Here is an 8,265-nt window from a genome sequence, read left to right on the forward strand (position 1 = left end):
GGGGGGAATCAGAAGGGAAGCAAGGGAAAATAACACCGCAGGAAGGTAGATTTTCTTATTTTTTGCTTTTAGGAGCCCCTGATATCACATCCACCTGCTGGGTAAACGTTCAGTAAAAAACAGGGTGAGGGGAAGAGATAGATTGTAATTACAAAGGAAGGGGGGGAAAGGAATGTGGAAACAGACAGAAGGAGGCCAAACAGACAGGAGGAGGAAGTAAAGGGAGGGGGGGACAATCCGCAAGGTGAGAGGAGATCGGGAAAGAGAGGAGAGAGGGTCCCGGCTCCCAATCCGACCAGCCCATCCACAGTGACCTCGGGTTTCTGCCTCCAGCACCTGGCTTTATGTTTTACAACCCATGTGGGCCGGGCCGACAAAGTGACATCTATAGGAGATCCGGCCCTCGTAAGAAATGAGGCCTGACACCTTTGTAAAAAGGTCTAGTATACATTCAAAAAGTGAACCGAAATGCAGAAGTGAGAGGGCGACATCCCAATCGGCACTGGGCCAGGCCCCCCCCCCGCTCCTCCCATACGACCCATAATTCCTATGCCCCTGCTCCCTCCCCCCCCCTTGGGGCGATCTGCTGTGTAGACACCCCCCACACTAAGACCCCTTCTGCACATTTGTTCGGGTACGTCAACAGCTTCTTCATAATAATAATAATAATAATAATAATAATAATAGTAATAGTAATAGTAATAATAATAAATTTATATATTGCCCTCCCCGGAAGGGCTCAGGTCGGTGTACAACAATCAGGCCTAAACAAGTTAATAACAATAATTAGAAAATAGTGAATGGTTAATAGCAGATAATAGCAGATTCAGAAGAGTTGAATCCTGACTATGGTTATACCCTGGGAAAGCCAGGACTTCCTCAAGAAGGTGCTGGATATTTTATACTGGCATACTGTATGCACCAGATTGCACCAGAAATTCAGCAAATTCACAATCACATGCAACACCGCTCCATGCTGGGGTGGGGAGGAGGTAAGATGTGGTCCCATGAGAACATTCGGGGGTTGCTTTCAGTCGTATCTCTAGCAGAAGGGCGTATAAGAGAAGAAGAGATTGGATTTCTACCCTGCCCTTCACTACCCAAAGGTGTCTCCGAGTGGCTTACAAACTCCTTTCCCTTCCCCTCCCCACAAGAGACACCCTGTGAGGTAGGTGGGGCTGAGAGAGCTCTGACAGAAACTGCTCTTTTTCAAGGACAGCTCTTACCAGAACTACGGCTTGCCCAAGGTCATTCAGCCAGGTGCAAGTGGAGGAGTGGGAAATCAACCCCAGTTCTCCCAGATTAGAGTCCGTGCACTTAACCACTGCACCAAACATGAGACAAAGATTCCGGATGTGACCTTGTTTTGAAAAGGACAATTTCACATGATTATCATGGTGATAACGCAAATGTAACTATTACAGTAGTTACATTTGAGTTATCACCATGATAATCATGTGAAATTGTCCTTTTCGAAACAAGGCCACATCCAGAATCGTCTCACGACTAATGTGTATTATTGATTCCACGGCTGTATACAGAGTCTGGAGCCACATTGTTGATGAAGAGGCTTACAATGTCTCTATAACTGTTTATATATTGACTTGTACTATATGAGTCCTTCAGTGTTATGAGACAAGTTTCGTTTATGATTTTTTGCTGTATGTGTTGTACATTGATTGCTATATTTATGGTCTTTTAGACATTTGATAATATTGTTAATAAAGTTTCTATTTTAGAGCAGCTTAGGGCTACACAGTGTTTATATGCCCTTCTACTGATTTGGCTGTGTTCACGGTCTTTTTGAATCATATCTCTGCCATTAGGGCCGCCAAGTCCCCCTGGGGGGTGGGGAAACCCCCACCCCAGAGGCCCGTTCCCCGCCGCCGGCAGATCGGGTCCCAGGGGGAACCCCACCCCGACGTGCGCGTCACCAGGAAGTGACGTTAGGACGCCGAGCACGTTGGGGGCGGGGCCACGACCATCGGAGGGAAAACTCTATGTTTTTCCCTCCGATGGTCGTGGCCCCGCCCCCAGCGTGCCCGGCGTCCTAACGTCACTTCTGGGTGATGCGTGTGTGGCGCGCACGAGCTCCAGTCGCCGCCCAGGAGTCCCCCGCTGCGGCGACTGCAACGACTTGGCAACCCTATCTGCCATAAAGCACATGCTTGGCTTTGCAGGCACAGAGAGGCGGCGGCATCAAGGCCTGGCACCTATAGTTAAACGGATCTCAGGTGAAACAGACCTAGCAAACGCCCTGGCCAGAAAGACTCTGCCTTCCCGAGAGGACAATACTGGGCTAGACTTGGCATCAGGGCCACAGGAGTAGGCAGAACGGAACTGCCTCTTGTCCCAGGTTGAAGATCTACAGGTACCATTTCAGCATCCACAATTCATCCAAGAAGAAGATTAGATTTATACCCCGCCCTTCACTTGGAGTCTCAGAGCGGCTTACAAACTCCTTTCCCTTCCCCTCCCCACAACAAACACCCTGTGAGGTGGGTGGGGCTGAGAGAGCTCTGACACAAACTGCTCTTTTCCAAGGACAGCTGTGCCAGAGCTTGTGACTGACCCAAGGTCACATCAGCAGGTGCAGGTGGAGGAGTGGGGAATCAAACCCGGTTCTCCCAGATTAGAGTCTGCGCACTTAACCACCACACCAAACTGGCTCTTTTCAGGGCAAACCGTGAGTTTAACAAGGCCACGGACATTCACCAGCCATTCCAAGGAAGGCGTAGACAACCCAAGACAGGTATCTTCAGCCCCTACCTGCCAATCCCTCCTCTTCATCAGAGCCCAGGAGAAACGGCCCTTCCTTTTCTTCCAGCCGGGATATGAGGTCTGGTTTGGCAATCAGAGGTCCTGTTTATCGGGGGGGGGGACACACAACAAAATTAGACCTTTTCTGTGTGCCCATAAATTCCGCAATTCCAAGCTAGATTGACGGTCCCTCCAGAAACACACAACAGGCAAGTAATGGGGCTGGGATGGAGGACTGTATGGGGTCAAGACTTGTCCCTGTTTTGTTATCCTGAGACTCTGTAGGAGCATGGGTATCTGGCCATGCACCCATGTACACTCAACTCTGGGCCTCGTGGGACCTCAGCCTCTATATGCACTGACCGCACACGGGCACAGCATTTCCTCAAAAAGTAGGGAGACGATCCTTTTAAAAGAATTGACTCTGATTAAGTGTAAAGCAATAGACTGGAGGCCGGACAGAAAGGAGAGTTTTAAAGGCAGCTGGCACTCAAAACACTTAAAATATCTATCTGGGTCATTCCGAATTCAACAATTACTAATATCTTTGAAGACTACGATGGCCAATTATGGCTCACCCAGGGCCTAGTCTGTGAGAGAGTTGTGGGGTTGCGTGCAGTCTCTGAAGAACGTGACAGAAGGACGGCTGGATAAGAGAGGGAAAGAACAGAAGAACAGAAGAGAAGCCAGTGTTGGATCAGGCCAAAGGCCCATCCAGTTCAACACTCTGTCACACAGCAGGCAAAAGTACCAGGTGCCATCAGTAGGTCCAGCAGTGGGGCCAGGGCACTAGAAGCCCTCTGTTGCCCCCACAAGCACCAAGAATACAGAGCATCCCTTGCCCCAGAGTCCCTATCTATACCTTGTGGCTAATAGCCACTGATGAATCTCTGCTTCATATGTTTATCCAGTTCCCTCTTGAAGCTGTCTATGCTTGTAGCTGCCACCACCTCCTGTGGCAGTGAATTCCATGTGTGAATCACTCTTTGGGTGAAGTACTTCCTTCTTCACCCAAGGGAATGAATCACTGCATAGAGGAGGCCTGGGGGATCCAAGGAGGGAGAGAGTTATGTTGGAAACCATGGCCAGGAAGGGGGGGCAGACAGGAGCCAGGGAACCGGGGGATCCGGAGGGACACTACCCAGCAGAAACCAGGAACAGCGTCAGAGCAATGGGGAGAAATACTACGGGGATCATGGGCCATAGTGAGAGAAAGAGGGAGGAAGTAGATCATAGCTGCCAGTTCAAAAGCACGACTGTCCCATTTGTGGTTCCCAGGTTCCCCCTGGCCATGGGGCAGGGGACGGGAGGTAGGGTTGTCAGACGCACAATGGGAAACTCTTGGAGGTTTGGGGCTGGAGCCCGAGGAGGACAGGGACCTCAGTGGGGTACAAGGCCATAGAGTCCAGCCTCCAAACCGTCCTTTTTCGACAATGCTCCCATCAAATCCCTGGACAGAACTGCTCTCAACCACACTCTTCTTTCAAAGTGGTATGTTTATTGAGGCATTGCTTTGCTCCAGCCTGGACACCTTCCATGTCAGTACTGGGGACTGAGGCGCGGAAGTTACCCAGCTCAAGCAGGTCCCCACCAATGTTCCCTCTAAGTTGTGGAGTCTTGTGAGCAAAAATTCTACTTTGTGAGCTACTGGCATTAAAGTTGTGAGCGAGCGATTTGGCTACTGCCTAAATTAGCTTGCTCTCGAGCCATCCTTCCTGAGCAAAGCCAAAAATGTGTGAGCTGGGGGCTAAAAAACTGTGAGCTGGCTCGCACTAATTCAGCTTAGAAGGAACACTGGTCCCCACAAAGGCTCTTGCCCAATCAATCACTGGCACACGGCCCGCCAAAAGCAACGCATCACCCCCCATCCTAGATGTAATGCTACCCCATAATATTTGTAACGACTACGGCTAGACCAGGCAGGGATGGAAGTCAATTTTGATAATGCCGGCTGTAGCTAAAAGCCTTATTGCCCAACATTGGAAAAGGAATGTTTCCCCTGCCATTGAGTATTGGCATGCTAATATATGGGAATACTGTATTTTAGACAAGGTAACAGACAGTATATCCAGAGCCAATGGTGATCTAATAAGCGTTGACTTAAGTGAAAAATGGCTCCCATTAATAAGACATCTTTGGAGCTATTCATCTCAAAATACTGCTAAATGGAAAAATGATTTATTTCCCTATTGTCTCCATACATTGATCTCTTATATACTATACCTGACGTGCAGCACCAATATGTTATACTGCATCGACAGGTTATGTTCTTTTATAATTTCTTCCTTGCTCAATCTGATTCCAAAGTGATACCTATAATTATGCTCTCTCCAACTGCTACGTTTATATTTTTAGATCACTTCAATTGTAGCATAATTGTTAGTCCGTGTATTAATGTTCTGAATGGAATTTTAATGGAATTTTCTCAATAAAACTTTAAAATTAAAAAAAGAAAAGGTTACATTCTTCCCAGAGGGAGATAAGACTTGTGCGGTTTCAGAGCAGAGCAGAGCAAGGCGAAATGTAAGCATCCCCCACATGCTCACCACTCATGTGCTACCACCACCACCCCTACATTCTATACAGCAAATGATAACTGAGTTTGACAGCTCCCTCTAAGATGTGGAGTCCTGTGAGCAATGTTCCCTCTAAGCTATGGAGTTCTTTGAGCACAAATTCTACTTTGAGAGCTACTGACATTAAAGTTGTGAGCAGGTGATTTGGCTCCTGCATAAATTAGTTTGCCCTGGAGCCATCCTTCCTGAGCTAAGACAGAAATGTGTGAGCTGGAGGCTAAAAAACTGTGAGCTAGCTCACACTAACTCAGCTTAGAGGGAACACTGCCTGTGAGCAAAAATTCTACTTCGTGAGCTGCTGGCATTCAAGTTGTGAGTGAGCGATTTGGCTGCTGCACAAATTAGTTTGCTCTGGAGCCATCCCTTCCTGAGCAAAGACAAAAATGTGTGAGCCGGAGGCTAAAAAACTGTGAGCTGGCTCACTCTAACTCAGCTTAGAGGGAACACTCTGGAGGTGAGCTGTCATTCCAGGGGATCCCACCTGGAGGCCGGCATCCCTGGTCCCTTTAGGGGCACGAGTGGATTAGATGGAAGAACCTGACCTGAAATGTACGGGCCGAGTGCCAGGCCTTTTATCATTCATCCCCCATACCACTTGGGGGGAGGGTTGTCCTGTGGCAGTGGAATTAAATCACACAGTCATATTTGCCAGTTCCGGGATTCAGGTCACTTATTTCCTTTGCCCACATCTGTTTGGAACAATGCGAACTATGATCTGAGATTCACTCAAAAACAGCCATTCAGGACTTGCTTACAGATCTGTTAAGGAACCTGTAAGACGAGTCTGTCCCTTTATAACTATCTCAGGAAGCAAACCAGGCTGTTTGCTTGAATGTGTTAAGACATTTAGCCGAAGAAAATCCCTTGACGTCTTCAGCAGTATTTGTCCTTCACTGTCACAAAAAACGACCATTTTTTATTGCTGGAATCTGGAAAAGTCAGTATTGTGTGCTTTCAAAAAACAGCAGGAGCTTTCTTACAAGGGGGTCTCCAGAAAGCTCATTTTAGATTTTAAAGATTTTGGCAATTATTTCCTCCAAGTCTGATCAAGCGTCTTCTTCCTCTTGGGCCTTTGGGCATCTTTTCTCTGAGAATAAAACCAAGGCTGGGGGGGGGGGACACGACAGGACTTTAAGCTAAACCGTTTTCAATCTTGTGGGTCAGCTTGAGACCCTAGAATGCTAGAGGGGTGCTGGCATAACACTGGCAGTTCTGTGCCTGTTCCATGCCATGAGCAGAGGTCCATCAGTGGCTATTAGCCACACGGTATAGATAAGGGGCTCTGGGGCAAGTGATGCTCTGTCTTCTTGGTGCTTGGGGGGGGTCAACAGTAGGAGGGCTTCTAATGTCCTGGCCCCACTGGTGGACCTCCTGATGGCACCTGGTATTTCTGGCCACTGCGTGACACAGAGTGTTGGGCTGGATGGGCCTTTGGCCTGATCCAACATTGGCGTCTCTCATGTTCTTATGTTCACGCCAAGCTGAGATGGAAATGCCAGATGAGAACTAAAATGACAAGAAAAGGCGGCAGAGTTCCTTCCACAGCCACTTCTCAGCCCGGGGAAGGCCAGGCCCAGACTGGAGGGAAGCTCATGTGGCTCAGACCCAGGACTGCCAGTCAGGGGCTCCCCCTCTCGGCAAGGAGGGCACAGGACCCTCCCCAGGTCAGAGGGAGGATCGCGGAGGGAGTGAGAGACCAGCCACTGGGACCAGGGCAGATAGCCTGACCACGTCCCTCCTCCTTCAGGGCTTCTTTATGGCCCCGCCTCACTGCAAGAAGGAGAGAAGGGCTCCTCCTCACCCAGAGAGGCCACGTTCCCAAAGTTCTCCAGCATGACGTCCTTGTAGAGAGACCTCTGGGCCGGGCGCAGCAGGGTCCACTCCCCCTGGGTGAAGTACACGGCCACCTCCTCAAAGGACACCCCGGCCTGCAAGGAGGAGAAGGAAGCGTCTCTTTACGTCATTGGAAATCTGGTCCATGAGGGTGGAAGCCAAAAACAGAGTTAACTAATAGGGGAAGAGCAGCACAAAGAGATGGTGAGAAGAGCCCCCCTGGGGACATCTCCCCTCCCCCAATCCCTCCTTGGGAGCATCTTGGAACTTGCGGGGGGGGGGGGTCTTCAGCCGCAGTGGGCTGGCAGCCTTCTAGGGAGGAGGCCAGAGATATCCGGATGATACAGGACAAAATAGGTTTCCGTGGGAAATTCAAGTATTGTTATGGAGGCATTTGAGCCATATCAAAAATAATATTCTAATTGTCCTGTTTCTTGGGAAAAACCATCCTAGACGGGGGGGGGGTGACCATTTTTCTGCCTTCCCAGTGGGGAACACAAGAATTAAGGGGAAGGAGCCCGATCCTCTGAGTATTACCACAGAGAAGAGAGCATCCTTATTGCCTGCCGCACAGGTCCCCAATGATGCCCCCCCCCAATACCTGAGCTGGCTGCATGGCGGCTCTTTCCCCTTCAGTGCACAGAGAAGACGGCGGAGGAGGCATCCAGGGGGTCCTCCTGTCTGGGAGGGAGAGGAAGAAAGAAAGAGGGTGGGAAACCCGTTTTGCCCCACACACATTTTCTCTGCACGAGGCTCCACAGCTTAGAGGGAGCATTGGCAAGCGCTGCAAGGTGCCGTGTGGAAGCAGGAAAAATGAATCCTCCAAAGCGCAAACCTGGAGCAGATCACCGGTGGGGAGGAGAGCCGACACACTCTTGCTTCCATTTCCCCCAGGAGGAACATTTGCTTCAAAAATCTCCCTTTGCACCCCTCAGGTTCTGTTTTGTGTAGGCCTTCTGAGGGCCAAGTGACACAGCCCCTGCGCCCCCTTTAAAAAAACCCTTGCCAGCTCCCTCCACCATTCCTTCAACCCCTCCGCCCCTCCCCCCAAAAATCTCCAACTCAGCCCCCCCCTCCCCCCCAAATCTCACCCACC

At 49.8% G+C, this 8,265-nt stretch overlaps 1 long non-coding RNA gene across 1 annotated transcript; it reads right to left on the reverse strand.

Annotated features, from left to right (window-relative positions):
• Positions 1–2,828: 2,828 nt before the first annotated feature.
• LOC107116318 lies at positions 2,829–7,840 on the reverse strand. The gene is made up of 3 exons (XR_001482703.1): positions 7,771–7,840; positions 7,138–7,264; positions 2,829–2,862 (listed from the first exon to the last, which is right to left on the reverse strand). It is a non-coding gene; the product is annotated as an uncharacterized LOC107116318 (long non-coding RNA).
• Positions 7,841–8,265: the final 425 nt, after the last annotated feature.

This window comes from Gekko japonicus, unplaced genomic scaffold (assembly GCF_001447785.1).
Source record: "Gekko japonicus isolate JY-2015 unplaced genomic scaffold, Gekko_japonicus_V1.1 scaffold2838, whole genome shotgun sequence".
Taxonomy (NCBI): Eukaryota; Metazoa; Chordata; class Lepidosauria; order Squamata; family Gekkonidae; genus Gekko; species Gekko japonicus.